This window comes from Lynx rufus, unplaced genomic scaffold (assembly GCF_022079265.1).
Source record: "Lynx rufus isolate CCGP_SWC_20201006 ecotype Redwood Valley unplaced genomic scaffold, mLynRuf1.p SCAF_2, whole genome shotgun sequence".
NCBI lineage: Eukaryota > Metazoa > Chordata > Mammalia > Carnivora > Felidae > Lynx > Lynx rufus.
In genome coordinates, this window is record NW_025814834.1 from 211,684,564 (window position 1) to 211,711,098 (window position 26,535).

At 56.6% G+C, this 26,535-nt stretch overlaps 1 protein-coding gene across 1 annotated transcript in view; it reads right to left on the bottom strand.

Moving 5' to 3' along the window:
* The window catches only part of KAZN (kazrin, periplakin interacting protein), a 460,396-nt gene that overhangs the window by 72,061 nt on the left and 361,800 nt on the right, over window positions 1-26,535 (bottom strand). The window lies entirely within an intron of this gene.

Here is a 26,535-nt window from a genome sequence, read left to right on the forward strand (position 1 = left end):
TCCCTTAGTGGCATTCCCGGGATTCGAACCTGGGCCGCCTGTCTCTAGAACCTGTTCTCACCTCTCGGTTTTACTGATCCAGCCGGGGCAGCAAGTCCTGGACGGAGCATCTCTCCCAGCCCTGAACCGAAGGGGTCTCCGGGGTGAGGGGGCTGGAGGCCCGGTGAGCGCTCGTGGCCGGGGAAGCTGATGGCGCCCCGACTCCGGGCTGAAGGAGCCCCCCACGGTCCATTCTGAGCCCCCAGGAAGACTCAGCCCAGCACCATAGTCCATCATCTGCCCCGTTTCCTCCACAGGAGAAGCACTTGATTAAAAACGCGCAGCAAGAAATGACACGGAAAGTGTACGTAACAGCCAGAAATACAGATAGGTCAGACTCCGTCAAAACAGAAAACTCCTGTGCTTCAAAGGCCACCACAAAGAGAGTAAAAAGGCAACACAGGAAATGGGACAAAGTACTTGCAGACCGTACGTCTGATAAGGGCCTTACGCGCAGAATATATAAAGAACTCTTACAACTCAATAATAAGAAGACAACCCAAGTGAAAACTAGGCAAAGGATCTGAACAGACATTTCTCCAAGAAATGGCCAGTAAGGACAGGAAAAGGGTCTTGACCTCATTAGTCCACAGGGAACTGCGGATCACAGCCACAAGGACACACCCCTTCACACTCACTAGCATGGCCACAAATAAACAAGACGGACGCAAGGGTTGACATGGATGTGGGGATACTAGGACACCTTGCACACCGCCGACGGGGACGGATGGAAACGGTGCAGCCACGGTGGAAGGCAGCCTGACGGTTCTGCAAGTGATTCAACAGAGTTGCCCTGTGGTCCGGCAACCACGCCTAGGCACACGCCCAAGAGAGAGGAAAACATGCGTCCACACAAACGCTCGTACGCAAACGTTTACGGCAGCATGGGTCGCAGAAGCCACAAGGTGAAAACCAACTCAAATGGCCAGCAACTGATGAAGGAGTTAAAAACCCAAACACGCGGTGCGGTGACGCATACAATGGAACGCTGACAGTGGAAAGAGGTACCGTTTCATGCCACAACGCGGATCAACTCTGAACAGTCTAAGTGAAAGAAGGTGGTTGCCGATGTATGATTCCATATACCGTATGGACGGTCCCCAGTAGGGAAATCTACGGAGACAGGATGCAGACAAGGGGCTGCTGAGGGCTGGGGGGAGGGGCGGATGGCGGGGGGCGGGGGAGTGTGGATATAGGGGTGGTATTCGGAGGGCCTGGGGTTTCTTTCTGAGATGATGAAAATGTTCTAATGTTGATTGTGGTGATGGATAAGCAGTCTGTGAATATACTAAAAACCAATGAATGGTACATTGTAAACGGTGAATTGTATGACATGTGAATTATATCTTAATAAAGCTCTCTCTCTCTCATACACACACACACACACACACACACACACACACACACACACACACGGCCATGAGCTCTAAGCAACCTCCTGGCAGGCAGCGTGACTCTTTGCTCCCTGCAGACCCTCTCTCACACCGCTGGCTCTCTGGCAAATGGAGAGGGTAGCTGTGGTCAGGGGGGGCTGTGGCTGCAGAGTGGGCTCCACTGCCTTGTCCCAGCGCCCCCAGAAGTCTGTTCTGTCCTGTCCCTGGAGAGAACACCAAGCAGAGTTGTGCAGATGGTATGGAGGAGGGTAAAGCAACTCCGTGGCTCCGGAGGGCTCTCAGGCTCCTTGGCCTCAGAAGGCACAGAGTAGTTAAGTCATTGGCCCAAAGTCACACAGCCATGTCTGACCCGAAAGCCAACACAGGTGACCCCACGTTATGCTGTCCCTACAGCAGAGCCTCCAAGACCTGGAGGGTCCCGGCCCCATGGCTAGCTGAGGGCAGTGATATGGGGCAGACCATGGCTGTGACACCCCATCTCGTCCCGGACATCCAACTCTGCAAACTCGGCTTGCCAATATGGGAGTCTGGGCCGCCAGGTGTGATGTAAGGACCGAGGATGCCGGGCTCCTGGCCCAGTGCTCGACATAAGCTGATATCCTTCTGGCCCTGAGGGGACTTCCTTCATCCTCCTGTGCTTTGCTCCCCCAACCCCCAACCTGGGTAGAACAGGGACCGTGGGGAGACCCATGCGGTGGGGGCCCTGGGTCTTGGGTGGCCCTTTAAATTCCAGCTTTCAACTCCCCTCAGTCCTGCAGCTGGACCCGTCTTCTTCGTGGCAGCTTGGTGGGGCAGCGTAGATCATCAGGGCCGGAGCTCCAGGCCTGCAGGGCTGGGGCTGGGACCTTAGAGGACAGGGACAGTGGAGAGCATGGTGAGAGAGCTCATCTCCTCTCTCTCCAGTCAGGCTGGGGGTGGCCAGGGTAGGAGTAGGAGGGAGGGGGGCAGGGCTGTGCTAGTTTCCTGTTAGGGTGCAGGGTATAGGTTAACGGTGAGCTTCACTTGAAGAAAACCCAACATCTAAAGACGTAAGTGGGTCAGAAGGAATCTTACAGAAGAGCGCAGGCTCAGCTGCCACTGAGAACTGGGAAATTTCCATCTGCATTCTCATCAGACCCTAGATTCTGGCTGTACTCCCTCCTGTGACAGAGGTGGCTGGGAGGGAAGTGCTATCATCCCATTTTACAGGGGAGGAAACTGAGGCCACACAGCCGGCAAATGGCAGAGCTGACTCAGGTGGGTTTCAGACTGTCGAGGGGAGTGGCTCCCAGGGGCTGCGGGTGGGGGCAGCTGACCCGGACAAAGTCACCACTGTGGGACCCTCCACCCCAGGGTTTGAGAAGGTCTCACGGACTCCCCTGGGGAGCATGCCTCTGTCCTTGGTTGGAAATTAATCCCCCTTGGGCTCCGATTTGCCTCTTTTGTTAGCCTTGTCTGGATGGAAACCAAATTCCAGACTTTGCTCTTGGCAACTGGAGGCTCTGGGAGGGATGCCACCCCTTCCTCCATAGCATTGCTGGGCCTTCCTTCACTTTTGCCAAAACACCTTGGGGAGGGGCGACGTGGCAGCCTGCCGCTGGCCTCCACGGTGCTCCCTCCACTCTACCCCTGCGCCACCGTGTACAGGAGCAGCCGTGTGGGCCCCCGTTCTGTCCCCCAGCAAAGGGGTGTGTGCACCTGTGTCTCTGTGTGTTAGTGGCAGGGAGCTGCGCCTCCCCCATCTGACCGGGGGCTCCTGAGAGCAGGGGCTGACCCTCCACCTTCAGATTAGTAGCTCCTCCTCAAGGGGAAACTGCGAGCTCCCTAGAACTACTGATCAAGCATGTTCTGTGTGCCAGACTCCCTGCCTGCTGCTGCTGGGGGGACAGGGCTGAAAAAGACACGCCCCTACCTCCTGGGAGGTTGCCAGTGTGACGGAGGAGACGACCCCTGCACACGTGGATGACGCGAGACCCCATCCACCCGCCTCCTTACCAAGGGAACCCCAATTTTGTTTGCGCCCCACTAAAACACTCAACGTGCCATGCTCCCCTGCAACTTGAGGGGCCACGTGTCCAGTTGTGGCTACTAAGACGTGCCCAGGAGCCTACTGGGAAAACCCGTTTTCTTTACAGTACAAGGTCACAGTGTTTGGGGGACTTCCTATGACGTGCAACCCAACACATTCCTAACGGACACGTCAGGGCGGGCTGTGAGAGGTGCCGCCACCCCCACCATAATAACCTTTGCTGCCTGGTTCCTTCGCACGAGCTCTCCCTGGGAACCCCTGCTCTGCGGATTCTGGGGGCACGGTGGAGGCGGCGGCTGGACCCCGCCCAGCTGAGGACTGAGACACATGAAAGCTGGATCTCTGGGCAGGAATGCCGGGTGCAGATCCCTTTGAAACGGAGCTTCGGCACCTCTGGAGCCACAGTGTGAACAAAGCAGATGCCGAGCGGTCTGCCATAGCCTCTCGGAAGCACACACGACCGTTAGCGACTCATGGGAACTCCTCTCAGAAGCAGGACCTGGGAGCAGGCACCTGTGTGTGTGTGTGTGTGTGTGTGTGTGTGTGCGCGCGCGCGCGCGCGCGTGCGTGTCCCCATCGGGCCTGACTGTCCCCGAGTCTCCAGATGCGGGGTCGCTGCCGTCAGACGGGGCTCGCTGAAGGGTGTCACTGGCATTGTAACTCTTTTAAGAAAACAAGAAGATCGGGGGCGCCTGGGTGGCTCAGAAGGTTAAGTGCCCGACTTCGGCTCAGGTCATGATCTCGCGGTTCCTGAGTTCAAGTCGCGCACTGCGCTCTGTGCTGACAGCTCGGAGCCTGGAGCCTGCTTCGGGTTCTGTGCCTCCCTCTCTCTCTGCCCCTCCCCCCATGTTCTCTCTCTCTCTCTCTCTCTCTCTCTCTCTCAAATAAATGAACATTAAAAAGAAGAAGATCAGCATGATGGGTCCCCAAGAAAGAATTTAAATTACTAATTTACACAGCTATGAAAACTACGCAATGGGGTGCCTCCTTCTTTCCTTTGCCACAGGTCTGCTGTTATCCCTCCTTCCAAACCGCATTTTGGCACTCTCCAAATGTTGCTACTAAGGCAGGAGTAGCAGGGCGGAGTCTGTGACACCTGACCTTCCCTCTCGGTGACCAGGGTGACCAGCCTCCTGCCTCGGCCCAAAGCTCCCGGGCGCTCACTTCACCTTCCCAGGCATCCAGCTTCAGCCAGGCGTGTCCCATTCCAGGAGCCAGGCCACCAGAACCACTGAGCTACTGCCATGGTGACGGGTGACGTCATGCCCGGCGGGCCCTGTGGGGTCACCGTGGGAGACCAGCTCAGCTCCCGGGAATGTGGGGATTCCGAGGGGGGGAGGGAGGGACTTGTTTTTCTAACTCAGAGGAGGCCGAGTGCCTGCAGGGGGGTGACCAGGGGCCCGGCTCTGGCCCCGTGAAGATAGAGCATCTCTGGGGATGTCATCCTCTCAAGCTTCCGCCGTGGCCTTGCCGCAGCAGACCCCGTCTTCCTCTCCTGGCTTAGGGGACCACAGCTCCTCACTGACCTCACAGCTGCTGCAAACGCACCACCGGCAGGGGGAGGACCGGTCCCCTTCATTGCGGCCACGGGTGACAGACCCTCAGCGGCAATGCCCAGGCATAGGGAGGCCTCCGCCAACAAGCAAGGGAACCGGACAGGCTAACTCGTGGCGTTTGAGCCTCTAGCGACTGTGTGCCTGCAGGGCAAGGGATTTTACAGGGCGCTTTTGAGCACCAGGGGACTTCTGCTTACCCCCCAAGGCAGAGTGCGCAGGAAGAACCTTGCTGGGGAGCTGGGGAGGGAGGGGCCAGGCTCCCAGCCTTCCCCTCTCAGAGCCTCAACCGTGCCCCCACCATGAGTGTGCTGGATGGACCCTGTGAGCCTCCTCTGGCTTTGGAGGGCCGAGAAGGCATCACCTCCACCACTGCTCCCCACAGAGGTGTCCAGGGCCTTGGCCAGCACCACACAGCGGGGCAGAATGGGCATCAGTCTGGCGTCAGAGGACCTGGGTTCTGTCCTTGGCTCTGAGCCCCTGAGCAAGTCACTACCCTCCCCCAAGTCTCGCTTTCCTAGGTATTAAAACGGTTCCCGTGTGCCAGGCCCTGCTCTGAGCCCCCGATGCGTTCTCGCCACTCAACCACCACAACCACCGTATGAAGTCGTTCCATGTCACAGCATGGGGCAGGAGGCACCCCGGGAGAGTGAGGAGCCGGGTCAGGGAGTGAGTGGCAGTGCCCGTCTGGCCCCACACCCACCTACCCTCTCCCCTCCCCCTCCCACCCTGGTCCCCTGCTGCCTCCAAAATCACCGACCCCAACCAACCCCGCAGGGTCCCGTTGGCCTCGCCTGCTCCTCAGGACCTTGTGCGGGGGTGGGGCTGGGGGGTGGGGTGTGTGTGTGTAGAGGGGAGGGGGCACTTGCCTTGTGGAGGAGGAAACTGAGGTTCGAAGGGCTAACTTACTCTCCAGGGCCCTCACAGCTCAAGGACCGGATCCCGGACTTGCCTCTCTGCCGTCTGACCTGGAACCCCTCACTCCCCTTCCTTAACCTACTGTGAAAGCACGTCGCCGGAAACAGCAGGACCTGCATCGAAGCACAAAAACGCCGGATGATCCAGAAATCTGCGCCAGTCACTCCTGCCACGAGACGCTGTTTTTGCAGCTTACGGTCCCGAGGGGACCTTCCGAGGTTTCCATCAACGGCGGTTTGACATTCTTGTGTGCACCCCACGACTGCTCCGTGGCCGCTGGTGGTGTGCGTGCGTGTGTGTGCGCGTGCGTGCAAGCCACGGCTCTCAAGGAATCCTCCCCCGGCCCCCCTCCACAGCTTGCCCAAGACACAGTCTCCTTCCACACGCCCAGATTTCCCATTAGTCTGGCCTCGGAAGACTGCAGGGCCTGGCTCTGGACGGTCCCAAACCAAGAGACCTTATGAAAATGTCCAGCCTGGTCAGTGCCCCCCCCACCCCCCCAACCCCCTTCCTCCCGGCAAACAGGCTCTAAGGAAGGCGGGGACGGGGATGGTGGGCAGAGTCGGGTAAATTTCAGCCCAGGTATGATGATCCCAGCCACCGCCAGCAGGGGGCCCCCTTTCTTTTCCATTCAACACCCCCAACCAGTTGAACCTTCCGCATCCACAGATTCTGAGACAGGAGGGGTGGGCGGGCGGGGGCCACAAGAGCCTAGCAAACCACTCTGGACAAACACACCCACCAAGATGGTCTCCCAAACAGGTCGCGGGAACAGAAGGCACAGGGCTGGGAGTACAGTCAATGGCACTGGAATAGCGTTGTGTGCTGACCGTACTTGGGTGGAAAAGAAATTTTTTAATGGAAAAACTTTAAAAAAAGAAAGAAGAAAGCAAAGCTCTTTTAGCTCAGCTTCCCTTTACCGATGGGGAAACTGAGGCCCAGAGAGGGAAAGAGGATACCCGATATCACACAGCCAGCCAGCCCGGGTCTCCCGATTCTCAGACCAACGCCGCTGGGCTAAAAGCATCAGCTTTGGAGTCGGCCTATCAGACTTTAATTAAGCCTCAGTTTCCCCATCTGTGGAATGAGGACTGAAAGTGTACCTACTTCTGCCCGATAGAGAACAGGTTTCCGTATCCGGAGTGACCCGTCAGGTGCGGACCCTGAGCACGTGGGGAGAAGAGAGCCTCAGAAAGACACGGTTCCGGATTCACGGAGCCTCGGATTCCAGTCCGGCTTTACCCCTTAACCAGCTTCCCCGCGTGTAACGTCTCTGGGTGTTTCCTCAGCCGGTAAGCTGAGGGTGATAACTCGTACCTTGCGAGGCCCTATGTGACACTACCTGGCACCTGAATCCACAAGGTGTTCGCTCAATGTTAGCACCTCCTCCTGTCTTCCGGCTCCCCGTGGCTCCCAGGCCCCAGGAGGGCTCAGAAAATACTGGGTAACCTGACCAACAGGCTGGATTCTGGGAAAAGGGCCTGGGGAAGGGGCCCAGGGCCAGGGGGAAGGGTGGGCACAGGGCAGGGAAGGAAGCAAAAGGCCTGCAGACTTACTTATGGCCCCGGGACGGGCCTGCCTGGGTTTATTTTGGTTCTTCCTGTTTGAAGGCTGAGCAAGGTGACTTCAGAACAGGTAGAGAGGTTAAGCAGGCTCTTGCCCTGTCGGGAGGCACTCGGGGAAGAAGGAAAACCCATCACCCGCTGAGCCAGGCCTAGTCAGACACGCGCTTGGCTGTGTGGCCCAAGGTCTGACCTGGGTGTAGCTCTGCTCCTCGGGGACCAAAACCTCCTCTTTCTTCTCACTGCCAGGTCAAGTGGACTGATTGGCCAACTCAGCCAACGAGTGGCAGAATTGGCACTTGACCCTAGCACTTTGATATTCAGGTCTGCGATCTTTCCAGAGTCCCCACAGCTCCTCTCTCCAAGTACAGCCTAGAAAGAGTTAGGCAGCGTGGCCTTTCCAACCTGGAAAGATATTCCAAATGTCTGGAATACAGGTTCTTGATTTCCAATCCGGTGGCCACGCAGACATGACTAATCAACCACACTCTACAGGAACCTGGGTTGACTGGGGATGTCTGCCACGGCACAGGAGGGAAATGCAGATTTGCTCTGCCTCGGGTTGGGAGGTCAGATGCCATCACCGATTGATCAGAGCTGGCGTGTCTGAGGACGGCTGGGCGAGCCCTGTCTGGGTCAATGCAGTGCCAATACCGACTCCATTTAACTCCATTTAACCAAAAGAGAGAAGCCAGTCCATTCGCATCTGAGACGGTTGCACACAAACTGCCACCCGCACACTCGACGGTGAGAGCACAATATTCCCTCAGTTTGGTCCAAGATACATGGGGGATTCCTGGGTCTACTTACATATTTTTATGCCCACTGGAAATATAAGATCCTTGGGGGCAGGGACCTGGCCTGCCTTGTTCACTACTGTATCTCCAGCATAGAACAGTGCCTGGCACATAGTAAGTGCTCAGTAAATACCCACCAACTTACTCATGAATGACAAAAGGGTGGCCTCCCTAGAGAACACTGGGACCTGCTCCATGGTCGTCACTGAGCTGTGTCCAATATTTCTTGCATCCTGGGGGCAGAGGTGATCCGGCTTTCCTTTGCATGTCTCCTCCTGACCTCCACAGGTTTGACAGGGCAGGCTAATTTCCCTTGTGCCTCCTGACCAGCCCCTGAGCCCCGACTGCAGAGAGGCCGTGGCTCTCGCCGAACTGCCGTGGGCTCTGTGCGGCGTGTCCACGGCCGTTTCACGTCACCCGCCAGGCAGGATACAAGGACACTCAAGTGGAACACAGCTTCGGCTGCCCCAGGGCACCAGGAGTATTTAAGGTGCTCAGAGCTGGGGATGGTCCCCAGACACTGCTCCCAGCACAGGCAACACCCAGTGTCTGGGAGCGGGGTGACCTGGTTGTCCCACAAGGCTCCTTGATTTCAGCCTGCTCATGGCGCACCCTCCCCGGGTCTTGAGGAGGCCACCCACTCGTCAGCTGGGCTCCCCGTCCCCAACCCTGGGTGGCCCGCGGAGGCCACCAGGTTTGGATGGGCCAGGAGGCGTTGGAAACTGCGGCCATCCTTCCATTACGAGAGCCTGCTCCGAGTACCCACGTTCCGTGCACCTGGCACGGGCCTTGCACTGGATTTTCCCCCGCGTCACACGAGCGTGCGATTCTGTCTCACAACGCGAACAGAAAACCCCGCAACCGACCCCGCTTCTCTCTCCCGCCCTCCTTCTATCTCTTCCTCCTTTTGGAGCAAAGATGCTTAAAAGGGCCGCCTGGGCTCGCGCCTCATTTCTCTCCTCCCACCCTCCCTGGCACCGCCTGGACTTCTCCCCCACCTGCTCTTCTCAAGGTCACCGTAACCTCCGTGCTGTGAACCCCACAGTCCTGTCTGTCACACTCCATCGGCACCGGGGATCCCCTCTTCGTGTGCCCTTCCCGCCCCCTTCTCCTGGTTTCTTCTTCTGTCTCTGGCGGCTCCTTCTAGGTCTCTGCTGATTTCTCTGAGGAGCGGGCCTCTAGGCAATAGGAACCTGTCCTTCTTTCCCATTGTGTCCTGGTGGCCCGTCCAGCCTCCCGGCTGTGCACAGCTCCAGCCCCGTGCTGTGCATCTCCAGCCTGGCCGTCGGCCCTGGAGCCCGCTCAGTGCCGAGAACCTCCCCACACCACCGCCGGGGGTCTAACCACCTCCAACCCGGCACGTCTGAGACGGAGTCCACAGCCAGCCCCCCACACCCTGCTCCGCCTGGCCTCCTCGAACTCAATGCAGGGGTGGCCTTAGCCTTCCAGTTCCTCTGGCCCCAAACTCCAGAATCTTCCTGAACTCCGCTCCTCTCAGGCCCCACACCCAGTTCCTCAACAAGCCACGTCAGCTTGACATGTTGCCAGAATCCGGCCACTTGTCACCGCTCCTCAGTCACCACCCTGGCCCGTGTCACCACCATCCTGTGTCTGCGTCGTGCAGTAGCCTCCTGACTGGTCTCCCAACCCTTTGGTCCCCATCAGCTCAGCAGGGAGTAGTCCCTTTACGGGGCAAATCAGATCACGACTTCCCTGCTCCTCTCCAACGGCTCCAGTCTCAAGGGTGAGCACGGAGTCCCTAGAATGGTCCAGAAGAGTCACGTGTCTGTCCTCCCCTGCCTTCTCACCTGCCTTCCTCCCGCCCCCCATAACCCCACTGCCACCCCACTGCTGCCACCTGGCTCCGTGCTGCTCCCGGTTCACGCGGATCTGCTCCTTCCTCTGAATCTGCCCGGAATGTCCTCCTGCCCGCGTGACCCACTCCCTCCCAGGTCCTTCCTCAACCGTCACTCTCTCAGCAAAGCCCTCCCTGGACACCCTCCTCACCCCCTTCCCTGTCCGCTCTCCTTAGAGCTCGGCACCACCGAACACTATGTGTTCTGTGTGTACTGAGGGGAGCACGTCCGCCTTTCTGGGAGGACCTCCCGGCCTTCTCTCCCTGCGAGACTTCGAGGAAGCTTCCGCCTGGCTTTCCAAAGCCCACAGCCCCCGCCTCTACCTGGGGTCTGGATGCCGGGGGCCAAGCCGCCCCCTTCCTGCATTCTCCAGCTCAGGGGCTCAGGAGGGGACCCCCCCCCCCATCCCAGGGCGGAGAGCACAGCGGCACTCGGGGCCCTGCCAGGGTCCATCGGTCAGAGAGTAAGCACAGGCGGGCACCTAGAATGCATGGCAGGGGCAGCCATTCCGGGACTGAAGGGGGCCCGGCGCTGCCACACCTTCCAGCTTTTCCAGAGACTTCCAAACTCTGGATTGTCTTTATGTCTTAAATGTCAGATCTCTCTCTTTTTTTTTCCCAATATTGGCAATTAATCATGATTGATACCCAACCGTGGCTGTGGGCCTCACGGGGGTGCTGGACCGTTGACCTGAGCAGGTGGCTACAGAAGATGGAACACAGGACGATGTGAGCCCACTGCAGCTCTGTAGAGTGAGACCAGGGACCAGGCTCTGCAGACAGAAACCTGGGGTTGAATCCCAGCTCCACTATTCACGAGCTGGGTGACGTCGGGTAAGTTCCTTAACCTCTCTGTGCCTCTCCCCTCGTGCATGAAGCGGAGATACCAGCTTCTATGTCATCCTGCTGTAGTGACCACTAAAGGAGAGCAAGAGCTCTAGATGCACCTCCGATGGCTTGGTCGGGCTCTGTCATTCTAGGTGACAGCCTCACAGAGGTCTCAGGGCAGACTGGGGGGTCTTGAGAGGAAGCGGGCGCCCTGCCGGGGAGTTTGAGTAGAGGCTGCAAGCCGGCTGCGCGGAATGCTGTCTTGGAGCCTGAGCAGGGAAGAGGGGTGCATGGGGAGAGGGGTGCATGGGGAGAGGGGTGCATGGGCTTTCTCCAGGATCTCTGTCTCAGGCTTAGATGTCAGAGGCTCCCGACCGGAAAACTTTAGATAGGAAGGGCGAGGCCAGCGAGGGCCTTAGACACAGAGCGCAAGAAATAAGAGGCACAGCGGGGGTCCTAGTTGGGGGTGGGGACACACTGTGGCCCCCTGCAGCCCATCCCTCCGCTCCGGAATGACTCAGAGCTCACCTGGAAGCCCAGAGGGTGGCGGGCCCCGGGGAGCCGGGCCCCCCACTTCCTGCCGAGGGAAATGGGAGGGCGGAGGCAGGGAGGGGGTGGTGTTTGTTTTCCAGCCTCCAAAGGCAAGTCCAGGAAATGTCCTCCTTCCTCCAAATTACCACTAAAAATAGGGGCAAGGGATGGGCCTGGAACACTGACATTCCCTAGTCCCAGGGGGGCGATTTCTGGAAACGCAGCATGGGCCATGGGCCTCACGCCCCACATGAGGACTATTTTTAGCGGCTCGTGATGGTGCGTGAGGTCATTCTCAGGCAAGATAACGGCCCTGAGAGGAGGAGGAGGTATGTGGCAGAGAATGGCTGCCAGACACGGAGGGAAGCCAGTGTGCTGTGCGGCCTTGGGGACTCACACACCCTCTCTGGGCTTTGGTGTCAGACTCTCAAGGTGGTCCGTCGGGCCCTCTGGAACCCTCAGGAGGCTGCCTTTGGAGCCCTGATGGTTTGGGAATCGATCTCGCCTGGCTTCCCTCCGACAGAGATACAGCAAGGCTATTCAAGGTTAGATGCAGTGGGAACCTGGCAGCTATGGTCAGCCTCCTCCTAGACAAGCTCAGGAGAGGGGCAGGAGACCTCTCCAGGGTGCGGATCCCGGAGCCAGGCTGTCTGGGTTTAAAACCGGTCTTGTCACCATCTAGAGGGGAGATCTGGAGCGAGTCACATCAGCCTGGTTTTTCACATCTGTACAAGAGGGATAAAAACAGTTCCTCCCCACGCATCCGGGCTCACCGAGGACCTGCACTGAAAAACTCACAACGGCACCATCTGTGAAAGCTCCAAACTGGAAACCACGGGCACGGTCCCTTTGCAGAAGGGGTCCCTTTTGCAGGGGTGAAGACTCGATCTAATGAGAACCAGCGAACGACGACCACCCCGCCACACGCAACGTGATGACCCACGAGGACGGCACGCCAAGCCAGGGAAGCCGGACACAAGAGCCGCGTGGCTCCCTTTACAGCACACAAAGGCGGCAAAGTTAACGGACGTGGGGAGAAGTCAGGAAGAGGTTGTCCGCTGAGGGATACAGACAGGAAGGGGCCACGGGAGGACATTCAGGAAGCTACTGACGTACTGCCTCTTGATCTGGGTGCTGGTGTCACACATGTGTGCCCAGTTGGTGACGCTAAGCACCTGACATTAAGCAGGTAAACCTGCACTTTGTATGTATGTTATTCTTTAATAAAAAGCTTTAAAAACAGCGTCTACTTTGCAGGGCCGGTTTTACATACGCGTCGCACTCAGAACTGTGCCAAGTGTGGGGGGGAGCCCTCAGGAAGTATCCGCTCTTATCATCTGGGGTGGGGGGAGGTGGCCCCCATGCCACCAGGGGACAGACACCCCATGACATGGGCAGGTCCAAGCGTGGGCGAGGAGAGCAGCTGCTGTGAATCTGCACTGTGAATCTGCAGGACCCCTGGGGCTGGGGGAAAGAACGTGACCATGAACGTGAACTTGGGGTTGTCCTGGATTCAGAGTCTAGCGCCATCCCGCACAAAGACGGCACCTTCCGTGCAGGACTGCGGTGAGAATTCGGGGGAAGATTTCCGTGAAGGTGCCCAGACCGCGCGCGAGCGAGGAAGGTCGGGGTGGGCGCCCCAGCCCCACGACGCTGATGATCACAACAGTGACAGCGGCTAATATTTGCTGCGTGTGTACTAGGGGCCGGGTATTGTCCTGTATGTTTTCACTAAATTTTCCCTTACAGCGATCCTGTGAGGTAGTTAGCATCAGTGATCCCCAGTTTACAAGTAAGGAAACTGAGGCAGGACGTGGCCCGGGAGCTCTGGCTCTGGGTCCCTGCCTTTAAGCTTGTCCAGGCGGGCAGTGCCCGGTGCCACATGGCCGCTGTGGATGCCGGCCCTGGCTGTGGGAGGGGCAGAGCCCGGTGGCCCCATCGCGTGAGGTCTTACGTCTCCGGCAAACCCCACGGCTCAGTCCTCCTGGGTCTACTGAGCCTCCTGGGTCACCTCACAGACGCAGAAAGGCTGCCGGGAAGCACAGGTCTTAGCCCAGGTGGGGCTCAGGGCAGGACATCAAAGGTTCGGGTCTTGCTCTGCCCGCCAGCAGCCGTGTACCTCTGGGGACCTCTCAGAGACTCCGCGTTCTCTGTGGAAGGCGTGTAACAAAACTCTGCCAGCCTTCGGGACCGAGAAGCGTGTGAAGATGAGCTCTAGAATCCACAGGGAGCTTCAAAGGGGGCAAAGACAGCTGCTACCACGAAGGGTAACGGCTGGGGGCCCGCAGGTGCCCACCCGGGCGGTCTGGGGGGAGAAGTCTGTCTATTTCTGGCATACGGTGTGGACCAGCCACGTGGCCACGGATCCGCGCCACGTTCCCAGATCAGCTCTTGCAGCCACAAGACACGTTCCGATCATCTTTTACCTGCCTCCTGGGAGGCTCTCTGCAATTGGCAGAAGAAGAAAGGGGCGCCTCTTCATCGGCTCCCCGAAGCCTTGGCAGCAACGATTATTCTTTTTAAGCTTTGCTATCGGGTCTCTGAACTCCCCCCGTTCGAGGAGGAGCGTGAAGTCGACAGCGGTGTGGCGGTGAGAGATCACGAGAATGAGTGTCGTCCTCTCTGCCAGCCCCGGCTTCCGTGGTGCAGCCGCAAACTGGAGACCCCCGCAGCCACCCCATCTCCGTGCAATGGCGAGTTCTTGCTACCGACTTGGCCGGGGCCCCAGGCTACCTGACGCCACGGGGCACGCGGGTTTTATGGAAGTCTGCTGTAATTAAGAGCTCTATAAAATATTTAGACCGCCATGCCCAGATATATTAATGATTATACGTTTAAATGTTAATGGGTGTAATTAGCTGAAAGATTAGCCAAGCCTGTCACTAAATATACGTTCAGGACTGATAAACTCTCGTGCTGTAAAATTACAGGTGTGAACAGCCATACGCATGTAGCCTTCTCGGACTTTGCCTTATTGGAAAGACGCTCAAAGGGTTGCCCAGAAAAGGGAGGGGAGTTAGCAGGCTGGGCATGAGGCGGGGGGGCGGGGCGGTCAGAGGGGGAGAACCCTAAAGACTCCATAGGGTCCTTGGAAGTTGTGAAGATCAAGTGGGTTAGTAAATATGAAACCTTGCATGCCTCCATGGATGGAGAACTCACTATTAGGAGCAGCTCTAATGATCAGGTCTCAGAGGCTGACTCATATAAATGGCTTATAGGGGTGACACAGGAGTCTCGCCCAGGATACTAAGAGGTGTTTTTTTTTTACTTTTTTACATGTTTGTTTATTTTTGAGAGAGAGTGCAAGCGGGGGAGGTGCAGAGAGATGCGGGGGGGGGGGGCGGGGGACAGAGGATCTGAAGCAGCCTCCATGCGGCCAGCAGAGAGCCCGACGTGGGGCTCAAACTCACGGACCGTGAGATCGTGACCTGAGCCGAAGTCGGACGCTCAACCGACTGAGCCACCCAGGCGCCCGGCCTAAGAGTTAAATTCAAGCGTGCAAGCCTAATGAGATCACAGTATCTGCAAATGTTGCTTTCAAACAATGTATCATCCCACAGGTCACGACCAAGACGAGCGGGACCTTGCTACGGCCTTATTAATAGAGAGCCTTGTATTTGTTAATTGAGCAAAATCTTCCTGAGGGCTGACTGTGCGCTGGGCACTGGGCCTGCTGCTGGGAGCCTGGCTCGGCCAGACAGATGAGGCCTTTATTCTGCGGGGGGCGGTGCTGGAGCAAGGGAGATGCATGACAGATCAATTATTTAAATGCACGCTGAGGTCAGGCAGTGCAGGAAATAGCCGGGGAGTCCCTGGGGAGCTGTGCAGTGGGCGGTGCAGGCTGGGAGGGCCGGCCCTTCGCCACATAGGCCGAGAGTGGGGAAGACTGCTCTGGCGGGGGGAACGGCAAATGCAGTGGCCCTGAGGCAGCCAAGAGGGGAGAGGCCGCGGTGAGGGGGCCGGGAGGTGAAGTCGAAGGGGGCTGGGCCGGGTCACGCAGGCCCACGCAGGCGTCTGGGTTTTCTCGGAAGGGTAGAGGGAAGACACTTGCATTACTGTCCCGTGGCTGCCGGGGCAAGTTACCACAAACCAGGTGGCCTGAAACAACAGAAATGTATTCTCTTGCAGTTCTGGAGGCCAAACGCTTCAAATCGAGGTGTGGCAGGGCTGAGATCCCTCTGAAGGCTCCAGGAAAGAAACCTCCCTTGCCTCTCTCAGCGGGCAGTGTCCCCAGCAAGCCGTGGCATTCCTCGGGGACGCGTCGTCCCGATCTCTGCCCCGCCTTCCCCTGGCCTTGTCCGCGGTGCGTTCTCTCCCTTCTCTTACAAGAACACTTGTCCAGGATGATCTTGAGATCTTTACCTTAGCTGCGTCTGCAAAGACCCTCTTCCCAAATAAGGCCACACGCACGGGTTCGGGCCGATGGATCTTCTGAGGGGCTCGCTTCGGCACGACGTCGGGGAAGGGGTGTAAGCAAAAGTGACCTGCCTTACCACCACTTTGCTGCCCCAAGGAGACCAGACTGGGGTCGAGCAGAGCACAGAGGTGGTGACCTGGAGTAGGGTGGTGGTGGCAGAGACAAACAAGGGGATGAATCTGAGATCCTGTGCCTCCCAGGAGGGAAGTGGTCAGAAGGAGAGCCCTCAGATATAGAGGGGTCAGTGGGGTAGGCCTGGCAAGGTGCACCCAGCCCCGCTCAGGACCCAGATCTGTCCACATCAATGGTTTGTCTGCCTAGGGGGTGCTCCGGAGAGGAGAGAGGAGAGCCCCAAGTCACTGACGCTCGATCACACCAGCTCAAGAGGGCCACCTCGGAGCCCACGCTCCAAGCAAGAGTGAGCTCCGGGCACGCAAAGCACCAAGAAATCACATTTCTCCTTGACGAGTGATTAACTGGCACTGTGGGCTATACATCGGTTTCTCGTGAGTTTGGTTCACATGAGTCTGTCACGAGCAATCTGACTTTTGGGGGCTGAAGAGCAGAACACAGAACCGGAGCAGAAAAATGCCACCCCCCCCCCCCGCCCCAGCCATCGCGGCCTATGCGACTCACATACACTTAGAAAAATTAGTATTTATCTCCTGCTTCCTGTGCGTCAGCAGTGTTCTCAGTACTTAATATATTATTGTCATAGTAACTCTACAAAGAAGGTGCTGTCGTTGCTATTATTATTAATTATTATCACTCCCATTTTACAGATGAGGAAACGGACAGGTTAAATCATGCAGCCAAGGTCCCACCCTAGAAAAAAGCGCCAGCCTTCTCAGGCTTATTTCTTAAGATCCAAGAAAACGGTTCGGCCAGAGCCAGGAAGGCTAAGGAGCAGGAATCTGGCGGCGGGGGGGAGGGGGGGGGGGCTGCTCTGGGCCCTGCAAACTGGCCGCCTGACTGTCCCCTTAAATACACCAGCAGCTTTCGCACTGCTGCTCTCACTGCCCTCCAAGCACGGGGCACGTGCCAAGACTTGCCCTGGGAGAACGGCTTCCCTGACGGTGACAGATGCCCCGGAATTCCACGGGAGCCTGCAGGTGCCCTCTCGCACGGGGGGCAAGGAGGTGAATTTCTGGAGATCCCTCCCAGGGTGCTGGACATGCCCTGCCATGAAAAGTGAGCCTTGGCACTCGGATTGAAGCGGGGACAGAATTATACAAAAGAGAAGAGAAAGGAAGTCAGAGCAGCAGCAGGAGGAACCACACCCGACCCCTGCTGTGAAATGCGCCCTTTGACAAAAACTACCCTGGTCCTTCCTGGGAGCACCTGTGGGGGGGGGGGGGGCAGCGGGAGAGACGCCAGTCCCACTTCGCTCGTGCGGAAACCGAGGCTCAGAGAGTTAAAGTCACTGGCTCACAAACGATTCAGAGGCTTGGCTGGACTCAAATCACAGACTTCCGACCCTATAGACCACTACTCTTCCTCGCTGAAACCCCTTGGTGGGGCTGACTCTGGGGGATCTGGGTACAGGTAGCCTGAAGGATGTTTGGCTTATCCAGAAGGACCAAGGGTGTGATTGCAGCCCTTCTCCTGGATTCAAGGGAGAATCTTCCCTCCTGCTCAGCCTGTGAGTCCTGGCCAGTGGTTTCCCCCAGACGGAACCCTCTCCAGGAATGAGTTCCTGATGCCCCAAGTAATCCTTCCCCTGTGTCCCAACATGTGCTGCTGGGTCGGGTGTGTGAGACACAGGAGCCGAGGAAACAGACCAACGGGTGAGCAAAGAATTTCTGAACAGTAAAGCAAATAAGTGTTTCTCTAACATGCCACAGTGCCTTTGCACTTACCGTGCGCGCTGCTTGGAATGCTCCTCCCCAACCCCAAGCTCATGGCTCATTTCTCTGCCTCCTTCAGATCGTTACTGTCTCATCATCTCTAAAACTGCCACTGCTAGGGGGTAACAGACCCCCTAGCACTATTTTCCTTCCATACTTTTCCCCTAAAGCTCTTTCCCGTCGGACATGATGTGTGTTTTGCATTTACCTGCTTATTGTCTAGCACCCCAGCCCCCACCCCTACCTCCCAATCAGCATGGAGGGGGGATTTTGATAATTTTGTTTCCTGCTAAGCCCACAGCACTAAGATCAGGGTCTGGCAAATAGACAGTGCTCAATAAATATTTATGGAAGCATTTAAAAGCATTTACGCCCAGTGGAGTGAGTACGGGGTACGGTGGGGGGGGCAGGAAGGCAGGAGAGGTCGACAGGAGGGCGTCTCCGAGCTCGCGAGCCTGGCAAACGGAGGCTGAGGGTCACTGCAGGACAGGGAAGTGTTTGCAGAGCTGTGGGTGTGTGTGCAGAAACCTGTTGTGTTTGGGGAATCACACTCACTTCGGTATTGCCCGAGCTTCAGGAAACTGGGAGCTGTAAAGAATTGCTCTGGAACAGAGAACAGCTCGGCATAGAGGTTCAGAGACCAGACCTGGTGCCTGGGCTGGGGCAGAGCAAATTTATCCGTTCATTTCTTTTTTTAGTAAATTTTTTTTTTTTTTTTTTTTTTTTGGCCAGAATGGTTCTCTGCGGGAGAACTCTGAGGTTTCAAAGAGGGTTTACATTCTGTGTGTGCCTCTTACGTCCAGGCGTGAGGGGCTTGGGAGAAACGGGGGGTACTTTAGGACAAGTTGTACTTTTACTTGTATTTATATTTTTCCTTTCCTTTTATTTTATTTATTTTCTTTTCTTTGAGAGAGAGAAGACCATGTGTGCACATGCTTGTGCATGAGCGGGGGAGGGGAAGAGATAAAGAAAGGATCTTTTTTTTTTTAATATTTATTTTTGAGACACAGCGAGTGGGGGAGGGGCAGAGAGAGAGAGAGAGAGAGAGAGAGACTCCTAAGCAGGCTCCGTGGGGTCAACGCAGAACCTGACGTGGGGTTCGAACTCACAGACTGTGAGATCACGGCCTGAGCTGAAATCGAGACAGATGCCTAACTGACTGAGCCACGCAGGCTCCCTTGAAGAGAGAATCAAGAAGGCTCTAAGCTCAGCACGGAGCCCAACTCGGGGCTCGATCTTACGACCCTGGGATCGTGACCGGAGCCCAAATCGAGAGTTGGACGCTCAACCACCTGAGCCACCCAGGTGCCCCTAGGACAAGTTTTCCAGCGTTGAGGACGCAGGTCCCCGTGGGAGGGTCTCTGAGCAGGACGCTCTTTCTCTACCAGCAGGCAGCTGGTGCGGTTGGTGAGAGTGGGGCTCTGAACCCGGTCACCTAGGCTCAATCTCAGCCCCTCCACTTACCAGCTGGGTGACTCTGGGTGAGCCTCTTAGTTTCTTTGTTGCCTCCGTCTGTTCACCTGCAGAGGGGGGGTGGTGACAGTCCCTACCACAGGCTACGCAGAGAATTGGAGAAAGTAACACAAAGAGCCTAGGGCATCATTCGGGGTGTCAGCCACAATCCCTACTAAGAGGGATTTACGGCCTCCCTACTGGAGGGATTTACGGCCAGGTCGGAAAGAGAGGTCGAAATACAAACGATGAGAGTCCTGTTTATTTTTTTTTTCCCCTCATTCATTTATTCATTCGGGCAAACTTTATTTAATCCGCCTGAAGCCGGCGACCACACTAGCAAGAAACAGAGATACGTCAAGTCGTGAATAATTAATCCAAGCCAGTGAAGGGATAACGCAGGCTGTGGGCGCGAGTACTGGGAGGGGAGAAGCGGCAGTCGGAGAGAGACCGTGAGCTGGACAGATGTCTGGAAAGGCCTCCAGAAAGAGGCAGGACTGGGGCCTCTCCTGAATTTCAGACAGTTGGGAAAAGTATAAACAACCACCTCCTTCCTGGTGGCTGCCCCTCAGCGTCCAGCCTTGGACCAGTGACCTCGCCAGACCTAAGGGCATTTTGTAAGCAAGGGCGGGGAATGGGGGTCACGTACTCAAGCCCCGTCGGGAGGCCTGGGTTCTAGAAACAACGCGAGCATATCTAACCACTCTGCCTCTGTGTTTGCTCTTATGAGTGTGTCACATTAACTGGCTACAAAAACAGGGCAGGTCCCGATTGCTGCGGCTCAGTCTTCTTACCAACGAAGTGGGGATAAATAAACCCCTCTCTCTGAAGTTCACGAACACACTAGTATCTGCCACATTTGTGAAACACCCCGGGCTATCTCGGAGAACGTTGGGGGTGTCTGAGTTTTCTAACCAGTTGAGCCTTTTAGCGTCAAACTCTTAGCAAATGCATTGCTTGAACCATTTCCTGGGGATCTAAGCTTTTAAAACACAGGCACTAACTCATTATTCTGAAAGCTGGTCCATAAAGGGAAAGAAGATCAAGCCTTCACCCTCCCTTCCCTAGAAGAACTGTTACCAGTGGGGGAGGATGGCGGGGAGTTGCTCTACGGAAGGATTCCAGCTGCCCCGGGAAGAAGGAGCGAAGGACGAGAACACCGCCATTGTGCCGAACGTGCCGAATGTGGGGACTCAAGCACTGCATATTCGGGACTGCCAACGGGACCAAAGGGGACAACCAGACAGCATGCCCCTCCTGAAGGGAAGACCCAACATCTCCTTTGAAGGAGGCTTGCAAAAAGTAAGTCAAGAAAATGATCAAGCCTCTGGGTGAACTACCAATTTACAGGAGACACAAAGGACAGAGGAGCACGTCAAAGGGCACCACGGGGATGCAATTAGCAAACTCCAGACCCTCTTAAGGAAACCAAAGTGAAGAATCTCCTGGCCAACTGTCTGGCAGGGAATAAGACAAACACCCAGCTCTGTCAACCGGTAATTGGCAAGAATGAAAAATAAGAGAGAGCAATGAAGAGGAACCTTTGGATTTTTTAAAAAGACATTTCAACTAATCACACGCTGTGGATTTTACTTGAATCCCGATTCCCGCAAAGTCTGAAACATAAATTTATGAGCCAATTAGAAATCTGAATCACGACTGGATATCTAATCATTTTTTTTTTAGGTGTGATAACAGTTTGCAGATTATTTTCCTTATTATTTTTAATTAAAAAAATTTTTTTAACCTTTATTCATTTTTGAGAGACAGAGAGTGAGTGGGGGAGGGGCAGAGAAAGAGAGAGACAGAGAGAGAAATACAGAATCTGAAGCAGGCTCCAGGCTCTGAACTGTCAGCACAGAGCCCGATGTGGGGCTCGAACCTGCGAACTGTGAGATCATGACCTGAGCTAGAGTCAGATGCTTAACCGACTGAGCCATCCAGGTGCCCCTTTAATTTTAAGTTTACTTATTTTGAGAGACAGAGAGAGAGACAGAGAGAGAGTGAGCGCGCACAAGTGGGGAAGGGGCAGAGAGAGAGGGAGAAGGAGAAACCCAAGCAGGCTCTGCACTGTCAGCAGAGAGCCCGATGTGGGGCTCGAACCCATGAACTACGAGATCACGACCTGAGCCGAAGTCGAATGCTTCACTGACTGAGCCACCCAGGCACCCCTATTTATCATTTTTTTTTTTAAAGAGTCCTCTTTTACAGTGACGTACAACAGTATTCACAGCCGACATGACATCTGGGATTTGCTTCACAATATGATGGGGATGCATCACAATATGATGCATCACAACATGATGCTTCACAATATGATGGATGAGTGTGGGGCAGAATTGGCCACGGGGTGATGGATGTTGGGGCCAGGTCACGGCTATGTGCCATTTATCACACTATACTACCGACCTCTGTGTAACTGAAAGGACTTCTGCACGTACTGAAAAAATGCCACCAAGACTCACAGAGGACAGCTCATGAGTGGTCCAGACTTTGGTGCTCTACAGAGCTGGCTCCACAGATAGTCTGTCCGTCTGCTATGTGGCTGACAGCTGTCCCTCTGCAGGAGTGCCCAGAGCGGCCTCTCCCAATGCGCCTCCTCCACACCGTTGTGGGATGACCGAGGGGACGTGGCTCACTAGTGCTGTGTGTCAAGCCTGAGTCCCCCAGCCTGGGCAAAAGGGATGCCAACTGTACAGAGATGCTCAGGAGTTGTGCCCTTGGTTATGCCAGTTCTCTGCCAGGCTTCCTTTCCTTCCTGGTGCTCAGGATGCCTTGGGGAGCTAAGACAGCCTCAAGACAGTTTTCGGGGAGCGCCGAGGTCACGATGCTACCCTCCTCCCTTCCATCAGGATTCTGGGGACGGGAGAGAGAGGGAACTTGTGCTCCTGTCAACAGGCACAGACTCTTCCCGCACCCTCCCGGGCTCCGGCCCTGCGTCTGGTTAAAAAAATCGTACCCCGCCCGCCCCCTTTGTAGACACGTCCAGGATGCCATTCGGGGAGGTGGGAGCATGGGCTGCAGGCTGCCCGTGCTTCCCCGGTGGCCTCGGGGCCCTGCGCGGGGCTGGCTAAGGCTGCAGGGCAGGGGGCCTGCAGGTTGCCCCGAAAAACTGCCAACTCAGCATGCAGGATTTATTTATTTCTGCAAAGAGAAAAGCATTTGACCTCTTAAGGAAACAAAAGTGAAGAATTTCCTGGCCGATTGTCTGCCAGGGAATAACAGGAACTGAGCTAGTAACGGCTCAAACAAATAGCACTAAGTGATGAGGACGCAGGAGAGGCCTTTGGGACCGTGGCTGGGAGGGAGTGGGACCTCAGCATTCCCTTTCAGTGTCCCCAGCCGCCACCACCTGAGACTTTACTGTCCCGGCCCAGGGCCCCTAGGTCCAAGGGGACCGCTGAGGACTTACACTGACGCTCAGGATAACAGCAGTGCTTTATACAGACTTTGAACTTGGAAGGCACATGGGGCAAGGTAGAAAGAGCCTTAGTTTTAGAACCAGATACCAAGGCCAGAGGCCCTGTCACGTGGGCCGGTCACGTGACCAATTTTAAGGCTCGCCCAAAATGACCTCTGTGAAGTGTTCTGCAAACAGTGAAGTGCTCTGCAAACACGACGGGGTACTACCACTCCTCCTGACAGACACCTCACCCATCTGCACACAAGTCAGTACTCATGTTCCCATCTTACGGATGGGCAAGCAAGGCTTGGAGGGGTTAAATGACTTGCCTTTGGTCATAGCTCCTACTCTTGGGCTGGTCTGAGGCCCTGCCTGATCAGGGACCCGTGTGGCCCCTGCACCCTCAAGTCATTTACCAGCTTTGGCAAAGCCCTTTCCTTCATGATGCCGGCAGCCCGGGGCCAGAATCACAACCAGGTTCCCGATTCCGAGGCGATGAAGTCTGGATGGGGACGACTGGCTCGCGTGCTGGGCTTACGGTAACAAACTCAGGGCTGAGCCTCCGGGGAAGGCAGCTATCCGTTTCCGTAGGCCACAGCTTAAGACAAACAAAGCTTCCAGATCCTCATTAAGCCTCATGGGCAAAACAGTTATTTTATTAAAAAGGGGAGGAGGGAGGAGGCGATTCCTCTGCTCCAGAACTCGGCAGGAGGCCCTCCCCCCACGCCGGCAGGTCCTGCTTGCCGGGGCCACCTCTGCACCGAGGTCAGGTGGCAGCCGAGCCTTCCGCGCACGGGAGATGCTATGAACTGATAAATCTATCCGGGAGAAAGCTTCTCATGCAAATCAGAGCCGGGGAGTTTGCTGGGTGGCGGCAATCAGCTTTGTTAGCAAGCGGCAATGTGCGGAAAATGAGGAGCGTGCTCCGTTCCCAAACAATCTCCACTGCTTTGGAATCATCCACTTTGCGGGGCCTCTTAAACATCTGCTGTGAAGGTAGGCGGGCAACGAGGTGTCTGCGGGTCAGAGAAGCCGGGAGGGGAGGGGAGGGGAGGGGAGGGAGGCGTCCCACTACAGGACCCACCAGACTCTGCGTCCCACCAGAGCCCCACGCCAGGGCCCCTCTGCTTCTCCCTGCCAACCCGCACTCGGGCGGCCTGGGCAGCGGCGATGCCCGAGAGACAGCCGCGGCTCCCAGCACACCTTCCCCCTTCCTGGCCGAGCGCTCCGGGCGCATATCTTCTACCTGTCAACTGGGGACCAAGCCTCGTAGGGTAGCCAGCTCTCGGAAAAACCGGCTGGGTTTGGAGTGCCAGCTCTGGGTTCGAATCCTGACTCTGCAGCTCACTGGTGCCCGGGTCAACGAGGATAATGTCACGAACGGGCACGGAGGTGGGAGCTGCCGCCCTTCCCATGTCACAGCTCGGGGAGCCCGCTGTCTGCAGGGCGACGTGGAGGAGCGCGTCTGAGGTCATGCCGTAGGACAGGGACGGCTGTGCTCCAGGCCCACACCCCAGGGGTCCGGTGCCCGAGGCTTGCCCAGCCTCCCCACCTAAGTCTCAGGGCTGTTACCCCAGGCTACATGAGCGTCTCGAGTTCTTTGCAGGGGCCTGGCCTCTAGAAGGCACTAGGCCAATATAGCTATTGTTGTTAATTAGTGACATCATTCCTTCCCCGGAAGATTCTAGACCTGCAATCATTAGCACCTGGTGTCAACCAGTAGCCTGCTCCACACCCCTGGCAGAATGGCATGTCTGTGACAGAGGGTTTGTTTTGCCTGTTTTACTAACGGCTGTGTCCTTAGCACCTAGAACAGTCCCTGGCACACAGCAGATACTCAGTGAGTACGCGTGGAATGAATGAATGAGTGACGGAATGATCATCACTGTCCTCACTCTACAGCTAACCCACTGGGTTCTGCAATGACACCTGCACGGTCAGCTTTGGGGATGGGATGAACCGTAACAGAAGAGAAGGGGAGTCTCCTGCTAGGGGATCACACGGCACCCAGCCTGACCCACCCAGCTTCTTCGGGCTCACATCCAACCCAACCCCACCGGCCCTTAGCTGGCAGCCACCGTATGCAAGGCACCTGCTGGGCCACCACCACGCCTCTGCAGGCGGAAGAGAGCTCCTTCCTTCCCGCAGCCCAACAAAGACCTGGCTTGGCCTCCCACGGCCTTTCTGGAAAGCCTGGGCCGACCAGCTCCACTCTTGTTTCCGGCCACAGGAATCCTCTTTTGCTTCAAACAAGATGCTGGGGGCACGTGTTCTGTCAACTCTAAAGTGTTTGGCTTTTGGGTTTTATTCGTGGAAGAGTTCATGAACCTCACGGGGCTGGCCAGTGGGTGGGTCTGATACTCGCATCTATCTCTGGACACGGTTCTTGGGCCACGGGGCTCAAGGTTCGGACTTCCAACCCTCCAGCCACCCCCAGACCTGCCTGCCTGGATATTTTCCGGTCTCCCGCGTGGTAAAGTGCAGAGAGAATGAAAAATGCAAGTAGCACCGAGTCCCCTGAGAGGTCTGTCCCACCGCAGATGGGACCAGGCAGTGGGGCCCTGCTCTGGGCCCGATCCTCTCCAGGTTAAATTTTAAACTCAGAAGGAAATGGGAAGGGGGAGGCACAGCTCTGGCTACTCGGGAACCCAGAGAACGTGGGACAGAGGCAGGGTAGGAGGAGGGGGCGTGGCGCCAACAGATGGCACCTGCCCCCGTGACCGTACCGCAAACACCGGCCCCTGTTTGGAACCCGTGAGACCGGACTCCTGGGGGCCAGGTGCGGGCCCAGCAACCCGCAGAGGCAGAATGTGCAGGACAGAGTAAAACCATGGTTTTTTCCCCCCGAACAAAACCACTGATGACTTTAAATGATCAAAGTGCACCTGTAAAATACGCGGGGAGTCGTCTTTGTGCCTGAGAACCCCTCCCCCCAACCCCCGTGCTCTCAGGTGAGGGTCGGCCCTGATGCCTCCCGTCGGCCTGGCTTTCATATTCTCTTCCTCAACGTGTGAAAGGTCGCCAGGTCTCAAGGAGAGGGATCTGCACGTGTTCCCTTCTGTACCCCCAGCTCAGAAGAATAATCACCGTTAATAACGCGCTAATGAAAACTGGACGCGTGGGCACCTGGCTCATGCCCCCAGTGAGTGCATTTTAAGTGCCAGGCTCTCTGTGCTGTTTCGGTGAATTCTCGCAGCCACTGCAGCTGGTAGGTCCTATCATTATACCCACTGTACAGGTGAACACACTGAGGTCCAAGATCTAAGTGATCTGGATGCCGTAAACGGCAACACCGGGAGTGCCTCTGACCTCAGGCGTGGCTTCCCCAGAGACACGGTCTCCTCTTCTTGAAGACGGTGCACAAAATTACCAGTCAACAAGCACTGCTAAATAAACTCTGACAGGTCACTTGCGGGGGGGGGGGGCACCCTGATTTCAGACCCCGATTCAGATTTGGAATCGATAAAATACGGGACCTTCTCGGACGACCCTCAAGACGGCCTCGTGAAACCACCCTGATTGTGCAGATGCGGTGACTGAGGCTTGGCTTGGCGAAGAGATTTGGACGGGATCCCACGGCTCGTACCGGGCCAAGTCTGGACACCAGCCAGGGACTGGGGTGCTCGGGCCCAGGTCTGTCAACCCTGGTTCTTCCTTAAGCGGGGCCAAGGGCCGCCCGTGAGCTGATGATACCACCAGCCCAGGTGCAAACCAGGACGTGGGCCATTAAAGAGGCAGTTCCTGGAGCAGACCAAGCGGGGGGCACCGATGGTGACGTCCCCCCTCCCCGGGAGCAGGGTGAACCCCACTTCCTTACAACAAAGCCAGTGCAACCCGCAGGTGAAACACACCTGTGGGAACATTATCTGACTCCTGACGGGAGCGTCTGTGTACGGATCCGGAGTCAAGTGCACAGGAAAGGCCAGCGCTG